The following is a 26,427-nucleotide window of genomic DNA, read 5'->3' on the forward strand; positions in this document are numbered from 1 at the left end:
TGCCAGGCCCAGTTCAATTCTTTCTCCTTAAGAATTAGGGTGTAAAGTTCTTGGCTACTGCTCAAGTGCCACCATGCACCACCACTCATGATGATCTTGGACAAACCATCAGAAATTGTAAGCAAGCTCCCAATTTAATGATTTCTCTTATAAACCAGCTTGGTCGCGGTGTCTCTCCACAGCAATAGTTCCTTCATAGTAACCATGAAATTGTTTTTGCAGAAGAATGATGTTTGGTTTCCACCATTTTCAAGGTGACTTACAAACTTTCCTTCCTCCAGTTTCAAGGTCTCCAGTTCCTATATAAAGAAGAACACTTAAAATAAAAATAAATAAACTTTACATAAATTTGGAACTAGTTTGCATTGTTCTACACTATTCTTAATCTGACAATTGTAGCAATGGTATTTGATTTGACATCTGAGCATTATTCTCTCTGCATAAACCTGGAGTAGACAGTAGGATTTTGGTTGTTTTGTGTGTGAAATTGACTTTGAAGCACATGCTGCTTCCATGGCAATAACAACTAAACACCTTACATCGTGTTAAAGTTCTAGTAGACAGCTTCAGCAGCTAAGGCCCAAGGACCTTCGTCTTTACTATAATTAATGTGTTTTCTAAAACTTTGAGGATCACATTGTAATAGTATATTTAGAGCAAATAACGTAAGAGGTGGCAACAAGCTGCCTTTCCTAGCAACACAAATGCATATGTATTTAATGGTGATAATTGACAAATTTTGATTTTTTTAATTTTGTTTAGAAATTGAATGTGAAGATATACACAAACACACACACACAGACAGAAAGACAGACCAACACTTTCTTATCCAGACACATAAACATTTATCATTTTATATTAAAATCCTAACTAATTTTAAAAGTAAATTACCATATAATTGTGGAATTAATTTGTCTATATTTATGTATCTATCTTGATTCCTTTGCCTTTGTTTGTTGGGCCATAAATGCTCTAAAAACATGATAAAAACCTGTATTAGAATGTAGGCTTTGAATCTAAAAGAAAAACCAGTTACATTCGTAAATGTCTTATAACTGACTGTACTTATTTTTGTAAGGGAATGATGGAAGCTCAAAATGATGCATAACAGAATGCTAAGCTTAAAAACAGATGTTTATTCTTTCAATGACTTGCTTAAACATGGTATCAAAAAGCTGTGGAGTGGCATCATGCTGCCTAGAAAACTCATATCTGTCAGGCTGCAATCTCAGCCAGTAATGAAATATTTGATGAGTAAAATTGCCATTCCTTTCCAAGAAATATTGACTCTCTCCAAAATATGATTTTCTAAAAGATATACAATATGTCCTTAAATAAACACTTCTAAGAAAAACATTGCAATGTAGGAAACTAATCTTTCATTTTTCAACATTAGTATTTTAATATATAATACCAATAACAAATTTAAGTAACTTACTTACAAATTCAAGTATGCTGTTTCATTTTATTACCTTGATGAGTTATGAAGGACTTATTTGAAATGTTTCCTGTTGTAATGATATAAAAAGGTGCTAGTATACCATCAGAAATAACTGCTGTGGGACAATGGTCTGTATCCTGTCAATTATATTTTAAATAATTGTTGATTGGCCAGTAGCCAGGCAGGAAGTATAGGCAGAACAATGAGAACAGGAGAATTCTGGGAAGAGGATGCAGTCACAGTCCTGTCGTAGCCACAGAAGAAGCAAGATGTGACTACCCCACAGAATAAGGTACCAAGCCACATGGCTAAATAGACAAGAATAATGGGCCAATATAAGTTATGAGTTAATAAGAAGCCTGATCTAATGGGCCAATCAGTTTATAACTAATGTAGACATCTGTGTGATTTCTTTGGGACTTAACAGCTGTGGAAACCAGGTAGAAACTCCAACAACAAATAACATATAAATTGAAACTTGCATTATGTTTCATAAGTTCACTTATTCAACATAATTGTTTTAAATTTAAACTTTGCATTTACCAGCACAAAATTATTTTTTAGTAAATATTATATCATTGTATGGGTATGTCAATCATATAATTGATATGCCCATTATTTTACATATAAAAAGCAAATCTTTTCTAGTTTTTAATCACTATGCCTTAGATGGTCTGGACATCTGTTTGCTTTATTTGCCTGTTAGTAAATATCCATTAAGTGAAACATTACATTTATTTGTGTTTAGTAAGGTGAATTTTAAATTTTTCTAGAATTATTGATGATGTGGGATGTCCTTCAGCATATGTGTGGCATTAATTGGTTGATAAATAAAGCTGTTTCAGTCAATGGAAAGGCAAAATAAAAGTAGGCAGGGAGTCCAAGCAAAGATACAGAGAGAGAAGTCAGAATCAAAGAGAAGATACCATGTAGCCACTGAAGAAGAGTGATACCAGCAACAGCCTAAGGAGTAAGATACCAAAATAGAGGTGATGTCACAGCCATGTGACATGCACAGATGAGTATAAATGGGTTAATTTATAGTTAGAGCTAGTCATTAAGGAACCTAAGCCAATGGCCAAACAAATGGATTTAATATATTAGTCTCTGAGTTATTATTTTATAAGCAGCTACAGGGACTGATGGGTGGAGAGAAAACTGTAGAGTGTGTCTGGATTAGACTGAGAAGAGCTTTCTCTCTATAGATTTAAAAATATATTTATTTTATTTATGTTTGCAAGTAATTTGCCTGTATTTATGCCACAAAAAAATGCATCAACAAAAGAAAATGAATTCCAAACTTGATGTTATTCTTGGTTGTCAACTTGACTACATCTGAAATAACTAAAACCCAAATTTTTGGTTGTGCACACCTCTGAGGAATTTTTTCTTAATTAAATCATTTGAATATGAAAGATCTGTTTCTAATCTAAGTCTTTTGAGGTGGGGTGATTTACTTTTCCTGGGTCACAGACTGTACTGGCCTTCTATTTGAAAAACTTGGAAGAAAACTTGCTTTCTTTGCTTGTTGTTGCTGTCTCTGGCAAGTCAATTCCTCCACTGGCTTTGGAGTCTACCTCTTTGAGATCCCAGCATATGCTGAAGAGAAGCTTAGACATTCAGCCACATGAGCTGAATAACTCCTGGTTTTGGAGGTCTTCTTTTGGCAGACAGTCATTCTTAGACTAGATGGACTGATCTGTTAAGCCATTTTAATAAATCTCCCTTATTAGAAAAATATTAAGAATATTTCTAACGAAATATAAACAATTTAAAGAAACCATGATAGTTGTGACAATAAAACAAAGTTTGAATGAAATAGCACAGATGAGCCACAATGTGAAAATTCTATTTGATAAGAAGATATAAAAAATGAAGGAAAACCATTCTGATATGGTGATGGGAGTGCATTAAGTCTCAGAAAAGATTTTGGACTTCAGAAGAGTGTTGCAATTGTTGAGGAGAATGAGGCTTCCTGAAGCTGTTCTAAATGCATTTTGTTCTATAATCTGGTGATGAACCAGTTAAGGTTATTCAGTAGAATGTGCTGACTTGAAAGAAAAATGTTCCACATAGACTTAGATATTTGTAGACTAGGATCATACTTAATGTCACTGTTTGGAGGAGTTTTGAACACTTGTTGGAGAAAATATGTGCTGGGGTTGGGCTTTGGGAGTTGATTTTCTGACTTCATTTTCAGTTTGATCTTTCTCCTCTCTACTTATGGTTGAATATATAATCTCATAACTTCTTTTTCTGATGGCCTGCTGTCATTCATCATCTGTGATTGTATGCTCTCCACTGGAACAGGAAGCAAACTCTTCTATAAGTCATTTTTCATTATGAAGATTTTATTATGTCCATAAAATGTACCTGATTCAGAAGAGCATATAGGCATATGTAAAGACATTCAAAATAGGACCCTTGGTAGCCAGAATAAGTCTAAGAAATGAGAGATTACTAAAAAAAAAAAAAAAAATTAAAAGAAAAGAAAATACTCCCGAAAAGAAAACTATGAATCTAGTGAAAAAGTCACCCATAGAATGGGGAGAAATCTTTTTGAGTCATTCATTTGACAAAGAAGTAAAAAGAAATTAAAATGAAGAAATAAACTACCCAATTAAATTACCTATGAAAATGAGCAGGATAATCTCAAAAGGAATATGAAAAAAAAAAAAACTAAGAAATGTTTTTTTTTAAGTACCCCAAATCTTTAGCTCTAGGGAAATGCTCACCAAAATTGTTTTGAGATTTCATTTTATGATATGTCAGAATGGCTATCATCATCTATAAAAGGAAACCAAATGCTGATGTGAATGTGTCAAAAGGGAAATTTATATACTGCATGGGAAGTGGTACTAGTGGAACCATCTTCATTGGAAATCAGTCAGATGCTTTTTCAAACAAGAAATAGTATTTCCACATGACCCAGTATTACTATTTCTAGGAACATACCCCAAAAATTTAATATCACATTATTGAAAGATTTTTACATCCAATTTTACTGCTGTTCTATTCAAAATAACTAGAAGTCCCTCAATAGTTGAACGGATGAAGAAAATATGCTGCACGCTCACAATGGAGTGTTTTTAAGATACAAAGAAAATCTAAGTTAGAAAATTTCTAAATATTTGGATGGAACTAGAAAAAAATATACTAAGTAAGGCTATTTAGTCCCAAAAAAATAACACTTCCTTTTCTCTTACATATGAAGATTTCTTAGAATCTTTTTGTTTTTGCGTTTAACTTGGAGAAAGCTGGTAAACAGGAAAGAGGTCTTTGAGAGGTTTTGAGGAGGATTTTTTTAATTACAGGTAAAATAAAATGAAAACAGCATAGTAGTGCTGGCAGAAAAACTTAGGCATGGATATGCAAATCTAAGAAAAACTGGGGAGGGCTGAGAAAAGCAAACCCAAAGAAATTGTGCATAAAAGTAGATGCCTCCTTTCTCTCACAATGCAAAAAAAAAAAAAAAAACTGTTGGAGAGATAGTGGAATACATGTTTAATAAGAGATGAGGCAGAATACTGCTGCCAAAGGACTATAGGGTGTGTGGTTGGAGTTAAGAAATGTTTTAAGGATAGTGGGGAGATTGAACAAAACTAATAAGCGATAAAAACAATCATTCATTTTTGAGGATTTGACACTGATAGCATTGCCATACTTCAGTGCATTGTCCCTCACCTGTGGAACACAGTAAAAAGTGTACTTAGTAGGTTATATAAAAAAAGACAATTTAAGAGAGAAATATATTTATGAATATAGGCAGAGTTGTTGGAGAAATAGGAGGATATAATATCTCATCTTATAGATATATGAAATCCTTATATAAAAATTATTTCTGGTTAAAATGCCAAATTTAATAAGGAACAAATATCATAACATGCAACATGAAATTGTAGAGAAAATGCATCAAGTCATAAACCAGCCCTGATTGCTCTTAGAGCAGATGAGGGAGGGTGACTGGATCGGGGGAGGGGGAGGGAAATGGGAGGCGGTGGTGGGGAGGAGGCAGAAATCCTTAATAAATAAATTAATTTATAAATAAATAAATAAAAATAAAAAAATAAAAAAAAATAAATCCACCTCAAGACTACAGATGGGAGAAGATATTTTTATGTGTACCACTAAAGAGGATTAATTTATAAAGTATATAAAGAACTGAAAAGAATTCTATACAAAATACTGAGCAATAATAAACAAACAAACAAATCATAATCAATGAGTGAGTTCATAAAACAATTCACAAAAGAAAAAACAAATGGTAAAAGAACATATGAAAAATACTTAACAACACTACCCAGCAGAGAAAGGAGAGTTAAAACTATACACTGAGAGTCCTTCTTGCTTCAGTCAGTATAGAATTAGTTCTGTGAGCATGCTGAAAAAAGACACTTATACATGCTGATACATGGAGATACAGTCTATCTTACCTCTATAGAAATCTGTGTAGAAATTTCTCAAAAAAAAAAAAGAAGAAGAATAGCTCTGCCTAGTGTGACCCAGATATACTGCACCTGTATATTTATCTATTTAACTCAAGTTAACATATAGATATTTACACATAAATGATGTGGGGTTGCCTTCTGTATGCTGTGAATACCATTGGTTAATAAAGCAACTGCCTTGGCCTGTTGATAGGGCAGAACTCATGTAGATGAGGAAAACTAAACTGAATGCAGGGAGAAAGAAGGAAGAGTGAGGAGAAGACAAGTGGCCCCGCTGAGAACTTTATCTGCTGAGCCACAGACTCTTGGCAATGCACAGATTAATGGAGATGGGTGAAATTAATATGTAAGAGCTAACCAATGAAAAGTTAGCTAATGGGTAAAGCAGTGATTTAATTAATACAGTTTCTGAATGATTATTTCTGGGCTGAATAGCTGGGAACCAACAAGCAGCCTTCTTACAACACATCAGTGATTCTACAACACATCTCACAATAGCTAAGTTACAGAACCAGCTGAGTATATCTCAACAGATGTGTGGATGCAGAAGTATTAAATTACTTTATTTTTGTTAGAAAATAAATGCAAGTAGAGACAATTATATTAAGAAAATGAAGCTGGTATCAGCAAGATGAATATAGCATATGTTCTCTTATTGTTTGAAAGTAGAAATAAAATTATACAAGGGAGGAAATGGTATTAAGACATGGGAGAGAAAACCAAGAAAAAGGAGCACGGTACTTATAAGGGGGGAAATATATAAAGAATAAAACACATTATATATATATATATATGTATATATATATATATATATATGTGTGTGTGTGTGTGTGTGTGTGTGTGTGTGTGTGTGTGTGTGTGTGTATACACGTTATTTTCTATAAAATAAACAAAAATGGTATGTGAGATTAAGAACATTTCTGTTTTCTAACATGTGGGGTAGGAGCATCTTAGGTTTATTGATGTTCTAATGAATATTTCAAATATTTAAATAGTCATTAAAATTCACTTCTGTTTCCTCAATAAAATTATTGAAAGTTACATTTCTGTATATGTGTATTGGAATTATGTTTTATTCTACCATACAAATTCATGACAGCCTGATGACCTTGAATTTGTACAACTATTTATCTGACCTTGTTATCGAGGGTTTCACTGCATCCCTAGGACAAATATAAATCTCATTTACCTTGTAAGTGTTGAAAGAAGTTGGCTTGCCTGCACTGGACAGCAGCTGAAACCAGCATGTACTTTATGTGACTTCTTCATATGGTTCTCCCACAGCTCCTTGAACTCAGCCTTTCACATGTACCCTTAAGCTCTCAGAAATTGCTCAAATTCTCAATTCTCTATTCTCCTTCAGGTACTATGCCCTTAATCACTGATGTCATAGTGTACTTTAAATTTGTCCAAAAGTGAATTTTGTTTCAGAAAACCATGATTTTCATTGTATGAATATCATAAAAGCATTTGTCATGTGAGTGCATTTATCTCTTCCTGGTCTTTATGCTTCAATAATTTAAATCTTATAACTATGTTCTGTTTCTTTTGATTGCTACTACCTCCTCATTTCAACTGTGGAACTTTTAGTTTCATGTAATTATTTTTCAGTTGATTGAGTCATATTTTTACTGCTTCACTAAATGTCCTCAAATACATTTTTATAGTTACTGTTATGCTGTATAATACATATCTTGGGTTATTTTGTATCTTTTCCAAAATTGTAAATTTCACTCAGACAAGGGATGTATTTGACCTTGTTGATTTAGCAACTGATGAAGATTTAATCTTTCTGTATTCTGATCCTGTACACTAGAGTTTTCATTGGTTCTTTGTCTAAAGTCATTCTTAATAGTTCACCGCAAAAGCTCCTCTTTTTCAATTAGTAACTGAAGAGTCTTTGTACTTGTTTGTACAGAAAAAAAAGACTGTTTAAATATTGACCAAGAATGGGTGTCAGCTCCTCTATAATCTTATGGTCTTGGCCTGTTTCCAATTTGGAACCTTATATACCAGGGATTTTCAACCTTCCTAATACTGTGACCCTTTAATATAGTTTCTGATTTTGTGGTGATAGCGCTAATTTTGATGTTGCTGTGAATCATAATGTAAGTATCTGATATACTACCTTTATGAAATGGTTTTTCATTTTCCAAAGGTTTTGCAATCCACATGCTGTGAATCACTACTATATACACTCATATAGAATTAATATTTATGTTATTGGATTAATTATGTACTAGAGTCTTTCATACCCTTAATTTATAACCATTCTACATTCCCAAACTCTGATCTCTGACTTCTCTACCTAGCAATAATATGAACTTCTGCTTAAAAGCATGATCTTTGTATAGATTGCAGAGTGGAATTTGGAAAGTCGGGTAAACATAGGCATCATCCAACACAGTACATGACAGAGTTAAATGCCTTCTATATTTAGTTTAGTTCTCACAGTTTAAAATATCTTTTCAAACTGAGTATTATTGGCAATTGTATTTATCTGAGTGAATAGTATTACAATAAGTAAAGCTCTGCTAATTGTGTATATTTATTACACATATATCTCCCTCTAGATTCAAAAATATGTCATAGTGTCTAACAAGTAAATTAAATCCATAACACCAAAAGACACTATATATTTTAAATGTTCACAGCAATGAATAAAGAATAGTTATGTTCTTATGATATCTATCTGTATTATCCATTTTGATGGACATACTCCTGAAAATTGTACATTGAGTGTGACTTCAGAACCCTTATAAAAGTGATTGGCCAATGTATCAATGAAGCAAAGGAAAAATCCCACCTAGAGTAAGGGAATGAATACCCAACAGGATTGGAGAGAAGGAATAGAAGAGAGAAGTCATCTTCCTTTGTACTCTTCCCCCTTCTTCTTCTTTGGACAGGTTCTCTCTAATTTGATCTGAAACTTGCTATGTAGACCACCCTGTCCTTGCACTCACAGAAACACAGAGATTCTCCTCTTTTTCCTCCTCAGTGCTGATTAAAGGTACCCATCAAATAAGGCAAGCCAGAATTATTTGTCTTAAATGTCTGTGTAGCTTTCTCCTCCCACATCAGAAGGCACAAAATTTCAGATTCTTCAAGCTTTAAATGCTATTCCCCTGGGTGTACAAAATGTAAGCTTTGTGTTTGGTCTTTCATTTTATTGGACATCTTAGACTGAGCAGTGGTGTGGGTGGTCCATCTGTCTATGTGTTGCTTTTATTGGTTAATGAATACAAAAATTGCCTTGGTCTGTTGATAGAGCAGAACTTAGGTAGGTGGAGAAAAATGAATGCTGAGAGAAGGAGGCAGAATCAGAGAGAAGACATAGAGCCTCTGGAGACAGACACTGGGGACTTTAGCAGGTAAGCCACAGCTTCATGGTGGTACACAGATTACTAGAAATGGATTAAACTAAGATGTAAGAGGTAGCCAATAACAAGTTAGAGCTAATGTGCCAAGAAGTAATTTAATTAATACAGTTTCTGTGTGGTTTCAGGTCTAAACTAGCTGAGAGGCAGAGAACCAACAAGGGACCTCCCTCCAAGAGAGCAGCTACTTCTTCTTCAGTTCTCTAGTCTGCAGAAGATGATGCTGGTGAAATTCATCCTCTAATAACGAAAACTTTTAATAAATCACCTCTTTAATTGAGTATATTCTGGTGGCCCTATCTCTAGAGAATGCAAATATATTTGGTTTTAATTTGTATTTCTTTGACAACTAGCCTATTTGAATCTCTGTTGATATACTTGCCAAATGTTCTGATTTGCTTTTATATTTTTTCTAATTTTTTTGTTTTTACTAAAGAATATACATTTCTTATCAGTTCATGAGATTTTTTATAGTATAAAACTAGAGTTTTAGTATTAGAAATTTTTTATTAACATAAATTTTTAAGTTTTTATATAAAATTATGTATTAAATTAAAATAGTTTACAAAATGAGTATAAATTAAAGACACTTTGTTAAGACAAATATATGAACGTAAATAAGCATCTGATAAGTGTATGTTACCTACATTGTGCTACATAATGCCAAATAATTTTAAATACATTACTTTTAATTATCAACTTTTTATGGTAAAATAACTATTGTTATTCCCATGGAAGTAAAATATAAAAAGAGCACACATGCAGGAGGAGCTCCAAATCCAATCAGAAAGTACTGGCTTCCTTCCATGGCATAATTTCCACTATTGCTGGTGTGCACTGGGCCAATTACTGCTTTAGTGTACAAGATTGATTATGACTTTTATCACCCTGTAGTATCCAGAGGACCTTTCAGTACTATGAGATCTTGGTGATAAATATAGCAGATTTATTTATTCATGTTTATAACTCAAATATGCAGTATTTTTTGCAATAACCAATTACTATCAAGTTCTTGAAGAAAACAAAAGGCAATGACAATACCATTTAATTCTTGATGGTCTTTATAGCTCCACTGACCAATAACTCCAACAGAATTAACCCAATCCAGTCACTGGGTCTTTGCATTTGCTATCATGTGTTGTCTAGTAAGCACACTGTCCCTTTGTTATAGGGTGATTCCACTTAAACTCTCTCTGTGTATTCATGCATTTTAAACATATGCATACTTCTACAACAGTAATTTTTCATATGAATTTCTTTTCTTTTTTTTTTTTTTGTTTTTCGCGACAGGGTTTCTCTGTGGCTTTGGAGCCTGTCCTGGAACTAGCTCTGTAGACCAGGGTGGTCTCGAACTCACAGAGATCCACCTGCCTCTGCCTCCCGAGTGCTGGGATTAAAGGCGTGCGCCACCATCGCCCGGCTTTCATATGAATTTCTAAAGTATTTTAGTTACTCCTTTTTATTGCCGCTCTTATATCCTATTCTTCCATCCCATATTTTATGCTTCTCCTCCAGTATTACTCTTTCACCATTATACCAATACATCCTATCTTCTCCCCTTCAAAGTCGAGCCCTGATCTTCATAACTAGTCTGAACCTCAAAGAGTTTCCTAAATGAAATACACAAATGTATATATTCAAAGCAAACATGACCTTATGTCAGGCATCATTAGACTTTCTGTGTCAGAATTAACTCTTTCTGAGTTATAATCTACAGTTCCATCATTTTTATGCTATTGTTTATTTTTCTTGTTATTGATAGCTAAATATAACTAATACTACAAATGTAACTTATTGTCATTATCTATTCATTAGCTGATAGATATCCATGCTCTTTCCTTTTCCTGGTTAGAGTGAAGACACCAGTAATGAGCTTCAACAAGTAAGCATCATTGTAGTAGGATATAGTGTTGTAAATATATGCCTGAGAGTGCTATAGTTAGACTCTTTTTAGATTTTGAGAAAAAGCCACACTGCTTTTCACATATGGTCATGTTTGCTTTGAATATGTTTGATTTTCAACAGAACCACCATATTTGGGCTGCCCATGCATGCTTCAGCATTGCTAGGGCATAAACTTCAAATTCAAAATGTGTACAGCTGAGTTTGGAGGTAGATTGATTCTGTTTTTTTTTTCTTTTTTTTTTTTTGAGAGTCACCACATTTGTTAATAGGGAACTTTGGGGGAACAGGTATCTCACTGAAGAAGAACCTAGTCATTTAAGGGATTTGAGTGAACAGAGGTACCCGAAATCTTCCTGTCCTCACCTTTCAGTGTTAAGATAAAGACAGTTGGTGCCAAACCCAGCTTTTCACACTAGAACTGGGCTATAGCAACTGGCAAGCTCATGTCTGCATAGAGAGCAATTTACCCATTAAGTTATCTCCTTACCCTCTGACTTAACATTTTAAAATTTAATTTAAAAGTTATTTTGATTCTATTCCTTCCTATTCTAAAATTTAAGAATATGCCGGAGGATGGTGATGCATGCCTTTAATCCCAGCAATCAGGAAGCAGAGACAGGCAGATCACTGTGAGTTTGAGGTTAGTCTAGTCTACAAGAACTAGTTCCAGACACCCTGTCTTGAAAAACAAAACAAAACAAATCAAAACAAAATTCCATAGAAACACTACTGTTGATTTAAATATTTAGAAACATGAAAATTTATAATTTTAGTATTACGATATCAATTAGAATGTTTTTAACTCTTAAATTCTTAAGCAATGTAGCCAAAACTCAAATATCAGACATTTGTTCAATTAATCTGTATGCTAATGGTATTCTAAAGTGCCGTAAACCACAATGCTGCTCACATTCATAAAGAAACCTTAAAGTAATTATTAATGTCAAAGTCATTGGTTTTAATGGAAATTTTCTAGATTTGATTAATGAAGAATAAGTGTATTAGGCATGTAAATTATAATATTATGTTTAAATGAACCAAATAATGAATTTTAAATTCAAGTAAGCAAGTTGAAGGAAACAATACAAAGTTATTACATTTAGATGAGACAAGATACATGTCATTAGGTGCTATGGGCTTTCATTTGTATCTTAAAGTTATAGCAAAGAGTTATAATCCTACAAATACATATTAGGGTTATTACACTTTGATATGACAATTTATTTTTATTTTATTTAGAGTAATTTAAGTCATATTCAATTATTTTGTTCAATAATAGAATTTGATAGTTTTAATTAAAATATCAATTGGAGCTTCACACAAGCTTTTTATATTTATTTTAAATTGTATGTTTTTGTTAAACTGTCTAATAACATAAAATTCTTTAAAATGTCAATTTTTAGCCAATTCACTCTTAAAATAGTTGCGATTAAATTTTGGTTTAAGTCATTTTATTGAAATTGCAATCATAAGCTACCATTAAAATGTATCACAAACCTAGTTGTAAGGAATAATATATATATATTATTCCTTATTATATATAATTCCTCATATATATATATATATATATTTGAATTTCATGTGAAATTCAAAACACAGAAATAGAGTCAAACCCATATCAGTGAATTTGATAATTATATGAAATCTTCAACAGTCCTTTAAAAACTTGTTTTGAAAGATGACGACAAGTTTTCACACCTGTGACCTGAGTTAGTCCACAAAAGTATGAATGAGGAAATGTTTGTATAGATTTTTTGCAAAATTCTATTGATATCTTGAAATTTGAATATTTGGCATAAAGTCTAAAATCAAAAGACATAAGTAAAAGTGACAAAATATTCCTGAGTATTGAAACTCTAGATGATACTTAGTACAATAGTGATCTTCTTTTGTGTTTTTATATTTTTCTATAAAACATAAGTGTCTATGTATAATCTTATTTTTAATATTAAATCATACAAAAACATATTCGTTTTGATGACTAAAATTCTTAAAAATAGATTATTGTAATTTTTCATCTTTCAGATAGATAGATAGATAGATAGATAGATAGATAGATAGATAGATGATGGATAGATATTAACAAGAAGTATGTTCATTTAATCTTGGTAATTTTTACAGAGAACATAGTTTTTTATAGGTGTGTTCTTTATATCTTTTAGCATAAAACATAAATCAGGAGACACAAACAAGCTCTTCTATGTGTGCATTCCCAGATTTGGTGTAAACTTTAGTGTACTTATAAAAAGAGTGTCTTTGTGCTATAATTATTTTTATATAACTGTATTATATAAGACTGTACAATTCAATATATTATGGAATGCACTTGAATTATAAAAACTTACATTATCCTAGTAATATCACAAGTTATAAATTCTTTCTTCAGACATGAATAAGTAGGTGAATGTATTTATTCTGATTATTTGTAGCTTGCAAAATGTACTAAAAATATTTTCTGTACACTTATTACTGTGTACTGAAGTTCTGAAGATTTTTGTCTACAGGATGTTATCCATCTTTATGTCTGATAAAGTGTTACAGTATGTTGTTATGGCTTGGTTTACTTCCCAGGTGATATGCCATATGATTAGATATATTCTGAAGTTTCCAGATGCTTATCGACATAATTAACTTGTCTAATGCACATCGCATTTATAGCAGAAACAAAGAGAATTCTGGATTGGCATGCTACAAAATTCTCTATACTTTAAGATATTGTACAGCATGCATGATAAATCAAAAGACAGTGGCACACTAACAGGTATTTTCAAAAACCATTTTGCATGATTGCAGTTCCCTTTTCCTAAGGAATTTGACCATCACATGAGTATCCCTTGTCCCACAGAGACAAGAACATGTATGGTTGTATAATTCAACTTGTTTGTATGTGAATATAAGGCCAAAAAAATTATCTAGAGAATATTTGTAGGTTCAGTCTCACATTTTCTTTATTCAAGTATTTTTCTACTCCTTTTGTATCTGTCTCTGTGACCAAGTCTCTAGCACAGCCTGAATTATTATTTAGATGTGTTATGAATCCTAGCCTAGGCACATTTGGGAAACTGGTACTGCAGATAATTTTCCTGGATATGACTTTTATTTCCTAAACTTTATGGTTGTGATTGTTTTAATAAAGATTTTCTACATATACAGAGGTTAATTTAATACAAGTAGTTGTGAAATGTACTGAGATGAAGAGCCCAGTACATTCAGTACTGGATATGTGCTCAAGAAAAATAGCTTTCATAGAATCCACTGATTCCATCATGCTCTTGATATTTTTTCCATCATATTCTTGGGATCAATATTTTTTGTATTTATTTATGTGTGTGATGTCTGCTCATGAGGGTACTATAAAAACAACCAACCAAACAAAAACACCTACCAACGTTGTCATCTGTGGTTGGAATACAACAAAGTTTATTCCAAACTGCCAAGACTAGCACTCAAGGTAAAAGAAAAGAGAAGTAAGATAGGTGAAAAATATAGTGAGTTATAAAAAAAAAAGGCTATATAGGAGGAATAGCGTGGCAACTGTCCAGGGACATTGATCTGTTGGAGAATTGTTTGAGTTAATTGAAAATTAGATGCCCTCTCTGGCGATTTGGGACACTGTAGAAGCATATAAGAAAATAAAGCTGTTTTTGTCAAATGTTCTTGAGGAATCCTGTGAGTTTACACTGTGAAGTGTTTCTCAACCTGTGGGTGATGACTCTTTTTAGGTTAGAAAGACCTTTACACAGGGGTCATCTAAAAACTTTCTAAAATATATAAATTTACATTACATTTTAAAGTCACATGGCTAATGGCTTTACCTGCCCTTCGCCATATCCTGTTCCCTCTGAGGTTCCTGGCAACTCTCTCTGATTCAATCTTTCTTTTTCCCTGTATTCTCACTTTTATAATCCCACCTACATATTTGCCTGGCTATTGGTCAATCACCTTTTACTAGTCAATCAAAGCAATACATATTCATAGTGTACAAAAGATTGATACACAACATTTTTTTCCTTTTTGCCTAATTAAAAAGTAGGGATTTAACTTTGACATACTAAAACAATATATAACAAAACAGTAAACCAGCAATAATTACAGTTATAATATCCAGTTCTTTTGCATTAAATATCAATTGAATACAGTGGTTCTTTTGGACTCTAAGAGACATATAGCTTATAGTTTGATCTTAGACTCAGAATCAAAAGAAATGTTATTTTGGGAAAGTGATCATTACACTGAATGATTAAAACATATAAATATAAAAATGCTAAGGCATTTGTTACCTACCTTTTTCTAGAACATTAACAATTATATGTTTCATTTACTTTCCACTGTAGTTTTCATGAATGTGGCAAAATTTTATCTATGATATACCTTTTCTTTAAAGAGTGAACATCAGATGATGACAAAATGAAGCATGGATTTATGTGGATAAACAATATATAAGAGTCTGGTCAATGTTTTTCCAAACATTGAAGAATGAGAAAAGGATTGCATATTCACTCAGCACATGCAGAGGTTATTAATGACCTACATAACTGCACATATTTTGCATCTTCACCTACAAATATATATGTGAAACCAACAGAAAGTTCACATCTAGGGTAAGTGAAAAGTCAAACCTCATAGCTAGGGCATAAACTAGTAAAGGAAATATTATCATTTGGTGTGGAACAGGAGAGGATGGCCATTATTTCCAAGTAATGCTTTGCTGGAGAAAAGGAAGCATGGGAAATTTGTTCAGGGATTCCACACATATGCATTCAGAGTCCATTCCTAGACATGTTCCAGAGTAAAGAGTAAAGTGATTGAGAGTAATAATATAAATTTTAATGTGAAAATAAAGAAAAGAATATTTTGAAAGAAGATGATTGTAGGATTTTTCTCCTGAAAGTGCCTGACTCATTTAGTGATCAATATATATGGCATTCTATAAGCATCATTATTATGAACTAATATAAAGTTCAAAAAGAAATGCAAAATTATTTTTAATTTTATATATATATTTCAAATGAATAATCTTTGCTTATTGATGAAATCTATATAAGCATAATTATAATAGCTTTATGTCAATTGCCTTGATAGAGAATATTCTATTAAGTTAAACTATCTTATAGATAAAAATACATAGCAAAAAACAAATTATCCATTGGCTTTCTCTGACTGGTGTTATTGGTTTATATCGCAGTTTATATTATACAGTCTTCTGAAGAAAGAAGTCAATATGACTCAATATGTAGTAGTTTTGTATGGCTTACATGTCTATGAGTAAGAAAAGTACCAAAATATTCAGTAATAACTAAATACATATTTACTTAATTCTTCTTTCAAAAATGATATTTAGCTCTATTGTGGAAATAAACATTAAATAATAATGAAAGTGCAGCCAAAGTTAGATATGGCCTATGTGTTATTTGTTAACTAGACACTTTATGGGTTTGAAAAAATTTATGTAATATTTATTAAATAATTAAACATGAAAAAAGTATATGGATAAAAAGCAATGTGCAGAATAATATATTTATTATATTCTGCAGCAACATAGCCAAATATCTATGATCTTAACAGTCAAGTTACAAGAAAAGGTTTGAATTATCCACAGTAAAAGAAAATGTTGAGATATTATTATTTCAGTTGACTGAGTTCTTGTAATAAATGGGTATACTGCTTAGTCTTCTGCCAATTTGAAACAAGCCAGGGTCAACTGAGAAAAGGGAACAACAGAAGATAAAATGCCTTCATCAGATAGACACGAGATGAATGGGAGGAGTCACTTTCTGAATAATGATAGATGTGAGAGAGCCCACCCAAATGTGGGTGGTACCAACACTGAGCTGCTGGTCCTAGAGTGTATAAGAAAAGTCAGTGAGTAAGCTGCAGAGTGCATCCCTGGGTTGATATGAAGGATAATCAACCCCATACGTTTATATATTTAAGAATTTCGTCCCCATTTGTTTAAAAGTTAGGAGGAATTATTGAAATAGATGTAACCTTGTTAGAAGAGGACGGGTTTTGAAATTTCAAAGGTCCATGCAAGGCCCAGTTTAGCAATCTTCCTGCTAGTAGCTTGCAGATTCAATATAAACTCTCAGCTACTGCCCCAGAACCATACCACCCTGCCTGTTGACATACTTTCTGCCAAGATAATCATAAACCAATCCTCTGAAACTGTAAGCCAGCTCCCAATTATATGCTTTCTTTTTTATAAATTTATTTGGTCGTGATGTTACATGACAGCAATAGCAATCTTAACTGATACAATGCCAGTAGGCATCATTCCTCTGTTGTTTTCATTCACTTGCTGACTTCAGGTTCCTGTTCAGCTAGAGTCTGCCTTGTATTCCCCGGTGATTGACTGTGACCAGGCATGGTAAGCCAACTAAGTCCCTTCCTCTCTAAATTACCTTTGATCCTTGTCTTAGTTTGTTTTCTGTTATTTTGAAGAAGACCATGATGAAAGCAGCTTATGAAGGAATAAATTTACTTCATTCTGTGCTTCCAGGAAGCACTATATTGCTGATGGAACTTGGGGCCGGAAATGAGGTAGAGGCTGTGGGGGGTAACACTGCTTACTGGCAGGTTCAGTTTTGCTTTCTTATATACCTTAAGAGTCTTAGTTAGGATTTCTGTTGTGCTGAAGAGACAACCTGACCACAACAACTCCTAGAAAGGAAAACATTTAATTGAGATTGGCTTACAGCTTCAGAGGTTTATCCCATTATCATTACCATGATGAAAACCATGGTAGCTTGCAGATAAACTTGATGCTGGAGGAGGAGGTGAGAGTGCTCCATCTTGATTGGGAGGATGCAGAAAGAGACTGTGTCCTATACTATGTGTACTTTGAACTTATGAGATTCCAAAGCTGACTCTCACAGTGGTATACTTCCAAAAAGTTTACACCTACTCCATCAAGATCACATCTTCTATTAGTACCAATCCCTATGGCCAAGCATTCAAACAAATGAGTCTATGGTGGCCATACCTATTCAAACCATCACAACAGGATCAATTAAAATACACTCTGCTATGATGACTTTTGTTAGTATTAAGTTGACATAAAATCATCCAGGACATTCACATAAGATCAAATAAACATGAATTTGTTTTAAAAAGTGTCTTTTCAACAAATATGCTGCTTTCATACATTGTTTAATATATTTAATGATATATTACAGAATCCAGTTATTTGGTGTGTGGAAAACATACTATTTTCTAGTTGATACAATTCAGCAAAGCATGAGAAAAATGATTAAAATATTGCTAATTCTCAATTATTCACACTAATGGAGGGAGAAAGGTATATATAGCATTGAAACAAAGCAAAAATCCTATTGCTTTTAGCATTAGTGTTTGATTCATCAAATATGATGAATCTGTGAAGGTTAAAACTTTATATTTTTCATGCTCTGTTTAGTTAAGCTTTAATATCTGGAATTCAAGAGACCCAGCCAGAATCTTTTTAGAAAGCATCGTTTAAAAGATTAATTCCCAAACTTTACATTTTACAAACTATAAACTGAGGATTCAAAAATAACAATAATTATAAAACTTGCCATTATGATTTTAGTAGGTGAGAAGCGTGCTGCTGGTTATATTTACATTCATTCATTTCACAGATAAGTACTTTCTACTCATAACCTCCTGGGCAATTGTGTGCTGAGAATTAGACTTTGAAGTAAACATTGTCCTTGCTTCCATGAACTTTACAGTGTTGTAGGAGGAATCAGATAAAACACACCGAAGTAGGCACAAGTCAGCAGTGGTAAATGCTAAGAAAAACAAATAAGAATAGGAGTCTGCTATCCTGGGTTAAACCATCATGGAAATATATCCTAGAATGTGTTTTAAACAGACAGACAAAGAAAGAAATTGATTGGAAACAATTTTTAGAAAAAATATTAAATGCAGAGGAAGCCCCACAAAAGAGGGTCAAGCTCTTTAACTCACAGATATCACATTTTTTTAACATTTTTTTATTGATAAAAGAAGAATAAAGAAAAAAAAACAAATTTCCACCTCCTCCCAGCCTCCCCTTTCCCTCCCCCTCCTCCCACTCTTCTCCCTCTCCTCCCACTCTTCTCCCCCTCCTCCCACCCCTCTCCCCTTCCCCCCACTCCTCTCCCCCTCTCTCTCCAGTCCAAAGAGCAGTCAGGGTTCCCTGCCCTGTGGTAAGTCCTAGGTCCTCCCCCCTCCGTCCATATCTAGGAAGGTGAACATCCAAACTGGCTAGGCTCCCACCAAGCCAGCAGATTGCGTAGGATCAAAACTGCGTGCCATTGTCCTTGGCGTCTCATCAGCCCTCATTGTTCGTCATGATCAGAGAGTTCAGTTTTATCCCATGCTTTTTTTGGTAATATTCCAGCTGGCCTTGGTGAGCTCCCAGTAGATCAGCTCCACTGTCTCAGTGGGTGGGTGCACCCCTCGTGGTCCCGACTTCTTTGCTCATGTTCTCCCTCCTTCTGCTCCTCATTGGGAACTTGGGAGCTCAGTCCAGTGCTCCAGTGTGGGTCTCTGTCTCTATCTCCATCCCTCGCCAGATGAAAGTTCTAGGATGATATGCAAGATATTCGTCAGTACTGCGCTAGGATGGGGTCATTTCAGGTTCCCTATCCTCAGCTGCCCAAGGAACTAACTGGGGACCTCAGCTTGGGCACCTGGGAGCCCCTCTAGGGTCAATTCTCCTGCCCACCCTAAAGTGGGTCCCTTAACTAAGGATTGTGGTTCCGTGCTCCCATATCCAACCTTCCTTTATCCCGATCCTCCTATTTCCCAAAGTCCCCCCTCTTTCCCTTCTACCTTTTTCTCTCCCCATCTCCCCTTACCCCCTTCCCACCCCACCCCCAAGATCCCACTTTTCTCCCCGGCAATTTTGTCTACTTCCCTTATCCAAGAGGATAACGATATGTTTTTCCTTGTGTTCACCTTCTTACTTAGCTTCTTTAGGTTCGCCAATTGTAGATTCTGTGACCCCTATTTATGGCTAGAAACCAATTATGAGTGAGTACATCCCATGTTCTTCTTTTTGGGTCTGGGATACCTCACTCAGGATAGTGTTTTCTATTTCCATCCATTTGCATGCAAAATTCGAGAAGTCATTGTTTTTTACCGCAGCGTAGTACTCTAGTGTGTATATATTCCATACTTTCTTCATCCATTCTTCCATTGAAGGGCATCTAGGTTGTTTCCAGGTGCTGGCTATTACAAATAATACTGCTATGAACATAGTTGAACAAATGCTTTTGACATGTGATAGAGCATCTCTTGTGTAAATTCCCAAGAGTGGTATTGCTGGGTCCAGGGGTAGGTTGATCCCGAATTTCCTGAGAAACCGAAACACTGACTTCCACAGTGGTTGCACAAGATTGCATTCCCACCAGCAATGGATGAGGGTACCCCTTCCTCCACAGCCTCTCCAGCCAAGGCTATCCTTGGTGTTTTTGACTTTAGCCATTCTGACAGGTGTAAGATGGTATCTCAAAGTTGTTTTGATTTGCATTTCCCTGATTGCTAAGGAAGTTGAGCACGACCTTAAGTATCTTTTGGCCATTTGAACTTCTTCTGTTGAGAATTCTCTGTTTAGTTCAGTGCCCCATTTTTTAATTGGGTTAATTAGCATTTTAAAGTCTAGTTTCTTGAGTTCTCTATATATTTTGGAGATCAGACCTTTGTCTGTTGCGGGGTTGATGAAGATCTTCTCCCAGTCAGTAGGTTCCCTTTGTGTCTTAGTGACAGTGTCCTTTGCTTTACAGAAGCTTCTCAGTTTTAGTAGGTCCCATTTATTCAATGTTGCCCTTAATGCCTGTGCTTCTGGGGTTATACCTAAGAAGCGATCACCTGTGCCCATCTGTTGTAGGGTATTTCCCACTTTCTCTTCTATCAGGTTCAGTGTTTTCGGGCTGATAATGAGGTCTTTAATCCATTTGGACTTGAGTTTTGTGCACGGTGATAGATATGGGTCTATTTTCATTCTTCTACAGGTTGACATCCAGTTGTGCCAGCACCATTTGTTGAAGATGCTTTCTTTCTTCCATTGTATACTTTTAGCTCCTTTATCGAAAATGAGGTGTTCATAGGTTTGTGGGGTAAAATCCGGGTCTTCTATACGATTCCATTGGTCGACTTCTCTGTTTTTATGCCAGTACCACCCTGTTTTCATTACTGTAGCTCTGTAATAGAGTTTGAAGTCAGGGATGGTAATGCCTCCAGAAGATCCTTTCTTGTATAGCATTGTTTTGGCTATCCTGGGTTTTTTGTTTTTCCATATAAAGTTGATTATTGTCCTCTCCAGATCTGTGAAGAATTTTGATGGGATCTTGATGGGGATTGCATTGAATCTATAAATTGCCTTTGGTAGAATTGCCATTTTTACTATGTTGATCCTCCCAATCCAAGAGCAAGGGATGTCCATCCATTTTTTGGTATCCTCATCAATTTCTTTCTTCAATGCCTTAAAGTTCTTGTCAAATAGATCTTTCACTTCCTTGGTTAGGTTTACCCCAAGATATTTTATGCTGTTTGTGGCTATCGTAAATGGAGAAGCTTCTCTGATTTCCCTCTCTGCTTCCATATCCTTTGTGTATAAGAGGACGACTGATTTTTTGGAGTTGATCTTGTATCCTGCCACATTACTAAAGCTGTTTATCAGCTGTAAAAGTTCTTTGGTGGAGTTTTGGGGGTCGCTTATGTACACTATCATATCATCTGCGAATAACGAAAGTTTAACTTCTTCCTTTCCAATTCGAATCCCCTTGATCCCATTATGTTGTCTTATTGCTATTGCTAGAACTTCCAGCACTATATTGAAGAGGTATGGCGAAAGTGGACAGCCTTGTCGTGTTCCTGAGTTAAGCGGGATGGCTTTGAGTTTCTCTCCGTTTAATTTGATGTTAGCTGTCGGCTTGCTGTATATAGCTTTTATTATATTTAGGTATGACCCTTGTATCCCTAATCTCTCCAAGACTTTTAACATAAATGGATGTTGAATTTTGTCGAATGCTTTTTCAGCATCTAATGAAATGATCATATGGTTTTTTTCTTTCAGTTTATTTATATGCTGGATTACATTGTTAGATTTTCGTATGTTGAACCAACCCTGCATCTCAGGAATGAAGCCTACTTGATCATAGTGGATAATTTTTCGGATGTGTTCTTGGATTCGGTTTGCCAGTATTTTGTTGAGGATTTTTGCATCGATATTCATGAGTGAGATCGGCCTGTAATTCTCTTTCCTGGTTGAGTCTTTGTGTGGTTTTGGTATCAGAGTAACTGTAGCTTCATAAAAGGAATTTGGTAATGACCCTTCTGTTTCTATATTGTGAAATACATTAAGGAGTATAGGTATTAGGTCTTCTTGGAAGTTCTGGTAGAATTCCGCGTTGAAACCATCTGGTCCTGGGCTTTTTTTGGTAGGGAGGTTTTTGATAACCTCTTCAAATATCACATTTAAATTACAGCATGTCATAATGAATGAGTGAAGTAGAATAGATCAAGAGCTGTGGGTTTTTGAAACTTTTCTTAGTGAGCTAGAAACAACTGGAGATTTTGGACAAGAATGAGGTGATCTTAGCTCACTTTCAGGGGAAGAAGGTCTCTTGACCATTTAAGATGGTATGGAAGGTGGAAGTCTCATGAAATGTCTGACTGAAATATTCATTAATAGGTGGGAATATCTATCTTTAATGCTGTATAATTATGGCTTCTTAATTCATGTCTTAGAGTAGCAACTTATTATCATGTTATATTTTAAAATTAAACCAATGTGATAGTAACTATTCATATCTCTCTTCAATAGTCTTTTAGCTCTGTCAATTTTGCTTTTCCTGAGAATTTCAACAAAAAAAATATATAAAACTCATTCAAATCTGAGCTAATGTGAGTATATATATATATTTTTTTGCTTTAACTGGCAGTCTGTTGTTTATATCCTGGCTTACCCCAATGCCAGTGTTATTTACTCTGTAATGTAATCCAAAGTTATTCTCTCTAGAGTAGAAACATCATTTCCAGCCATGTGCCGAGTGCTTTTTTTATATCCTTGCCTCTGCCCCATGGCCACTAAACCTTTAATGTTTTCTCACTGTTCTTTATTTTCTGACCCTAGATCAAATGCCACTTTATCAGAAGAGCTTTCCTTGACCTGTTGGGTCTGATCTCCTGTGCAATGTGGTTAATACATTGTATTAATTATATCTGTTATTTCATGTTGTAACTATGGCTACTTCATTTTTATCAATCTTTTCAAGCATGTAGATATTCCTGACTCAAAACACAGCAGTACATTTATCAACTGGAAATAATGATGGAAAAAATTGGAAAATAATAATAGATTTTTTTTTCATTCAAGATTTGCTTGTGTTCCTAAATTTTGTGCTTGTTCAGTTTGCTTAGAATCTATTCATTATTTTCATTGTCAGCAGTATGAAGAAATGAACTTTCTTTCAATGAGTGATCTCATGGTTTTTGTTTAATTATTATTTAATCTGATTTGTTTCCTTGATATCATTTATTTTTCTGTATTTTGCCTGTAAATTTAGATTTGTGAGATCATTTATTTTTCTGTATTTTGCCTGTAAATGTAGATTTGTGAGATCATTTATTTATCTGTATTTTGCCTGTAAATTTAATTTGTGATACTCTTCCCTTAGCTTCCTGAGTTCTGGGATCATTACATGTTTATGACACTAGACTACCTCTTAAACCCATTTTCTGCCTCAACTTTCTTCTCTCTGCAGTATACTCCCATTTTAGTAATGACTCTCTGTAGCACACTCCCATTTTAATACTTTAACTATCTGTGTTTAGACAAGTTGTACATATCTGTTTTGATGTACTTTACGTATAAAATATTGGCTATGAAAATCTCAAACAGTTACCATATGAAAAAATACCATCCCGTCAACAGGAGCTAAACAAACTCAGGTCAAGACTCACTTTATGAATATAGGTTAGATAGTATACCAGGTAATTTATTAAATAAAATCAACTGAATTTAGTAATCCAATAATAGGAAAAGAAAGAACTGCAAAACTTTTTGTGTTTTTGAATATACATAAACATTACTAACCTTAACACTTAGAATTCATATATTTATTCAGATAGACATTATTGAAGATTATAATAAACTGAGATTAGAAAGATTACAGAGGTGTTGTGCCATAAAACATCTATTTTTGGTTAAGTTCATCTATGGCTTGGTCTGTGAACTTTTCTAATATTCATCTGTAACCTTGGAAATTAGAGTAGTTACTAAATAACAATAATGTCTTTCGCAACACAGTCATTGATATTTATTAATAGATTGTAAAAATATAGTAATGGATAAATACAAGTTACATATTATTATAACAAAAATGCAATGGAATAAAGGAGTTACTTGGGCTAGAGTTGGCTCAGCACTGAAGACCACATTCGGCTTTTACAAAGGACCACATTTGTTTCCCACCATCCACATGGCAGGTCCCATTTATCTCTAGCTCCACTCCCAGGAACTCTGATGCCTTCTATTGTCACACACAGTCACAAGGCATGCAGGTGGCTTATATTCATACATGCAGGCAAAGCAGTCATACAAATAGTACAAAATTAATATATATTTTTTTAAAAAACAATTATTATTTAATTCATTTGCCTGTGTTCATTTAGTCTTGTGGCTACAATTTTTTGGTAACAATTTCTGGTGCATATTCAACAACATTGTGACTATCCAATCACTCTTCACAAGCACTTTCCATGGGTACAATAACAATGCATACTGAATCTGAATATCTTACTCTTTATTCTAAATGAATTGATCATTCAAATCATTTTAGGTGACCACCTTAGCACTGGGCTGTATCTCTCAGCAGCTAACTGGTTTTACAATGAAGTCATTACATTTTTTTTTCAGATGAGAAGACAATATGCATGGTATCCAAGGATACTCATATGAGTATTAATTGCATGAGAAGAAAGTAGATGTTTATGGGAAAACATTACTCTTAGTTTTAGGTTATAAAATTAGAAATATATACTACACAATTGTTATTTGTTTTCTAGAAAATATTCTACAGTTGCAATTATCTAAAATTTTCATTAAAATTAGGTAAATTAAATATACATTAGATGTAAAATGACACATTTGGGGAACTGAGTTTAATGTCATATATTGACATAGTGTGCATATACCACAGTCCATTTTTTGTAAATATACAGTAAATCACAAACTGGACATCTGTATAATGCATTATATTAAATGGAACTTACTACATGTTGTTTAAATTACTATTGATACATGATTTATGAAACAAAGTTAGAACTTTCTTTTATGTGTGTATCTAAAACATCTAATAGTCAGTCTAATTTAACATGGTACATAGTATATTGGAGAGTTGACAACCAATTGGGGCATTTAAGCATTCATGCTTCCAAAAGTAAGAGTAACTGTTATCTCGTCTTTGAGGAAACTGCACTTTCTTCAAAGATTAGACAACAGTTACTATTCTGATTCAACAGAAACAAACAAACAAAAAAAACTGTCTCTATTCTCTATACCAATGAGCAATAGTGATTCAGAGCAAAAAGAGAATGACAAAAGATGTAAGTTAGCTATTTGCTCTTGAGAGAAGTATGTTAAAACAGGGACACACAGAGAGATGTGCTAGGAAGGGTGCAGTTTTTCTTACAAGGGCTATCATTGTTGGAACAATGATAGATTCCAAAATACTTCCGAACTTATGATCATTTATCTACATTTACAGTGCTTGGCATTATTCAATAGTGCTGTATTGTGACAAATCTCTCCCCCAATAGACTCAATTTCAATTCTCCTTCTCTGGCTACAAAGATCTTCAAATTGTTCCCTGTTATTGACTACCATGTATCCCCAAACTGCAGCATATTCTCCTTTTCCAGGCCTCACTAACAAATCTATCTATAGATTTTCGCACTTTATTCAAACATTTAAAACTCCAAGGTGCACTGATATTTGTCTCCTTATGATTCACCCTCTACACTAGTCTCTTCAATCATGTTGGTTGAGACATGAACTAGCAATCAATTTGGACATTAAATACTCATGGTTCTAATATATTCATGAAGGTTTAGGAAGTAGTTTTCACATGCTAGTCACAACCAATGCCTATCTAATTGGATTTAATTCCCACACAAGAGGAGGTAATTCCTGAAACTGAAAACTTAGTCAGCTTACTGTACCTAGAAAGTTCAAGGACCTTGTAGGAAATCTGAATCCCCTATTTTGCTATACCACCATAATACCTTA

Source organism: Microtus pennsylvanicus, chromosome 15, assembly GCF_037038515.1.
Source record: "Microtus pennsylvanicus isolate mMicPen1 chromosome 15, mMicPen1.hap1, whole genome shotgun sequence".
In the NCBI taxonomy this organism is placed as follows: Eukaryota; Metazoa; Chordata; class Mammalia; order Rodentia; family Cricetidae; genus Microtus; species Microtus pennsylvanicus.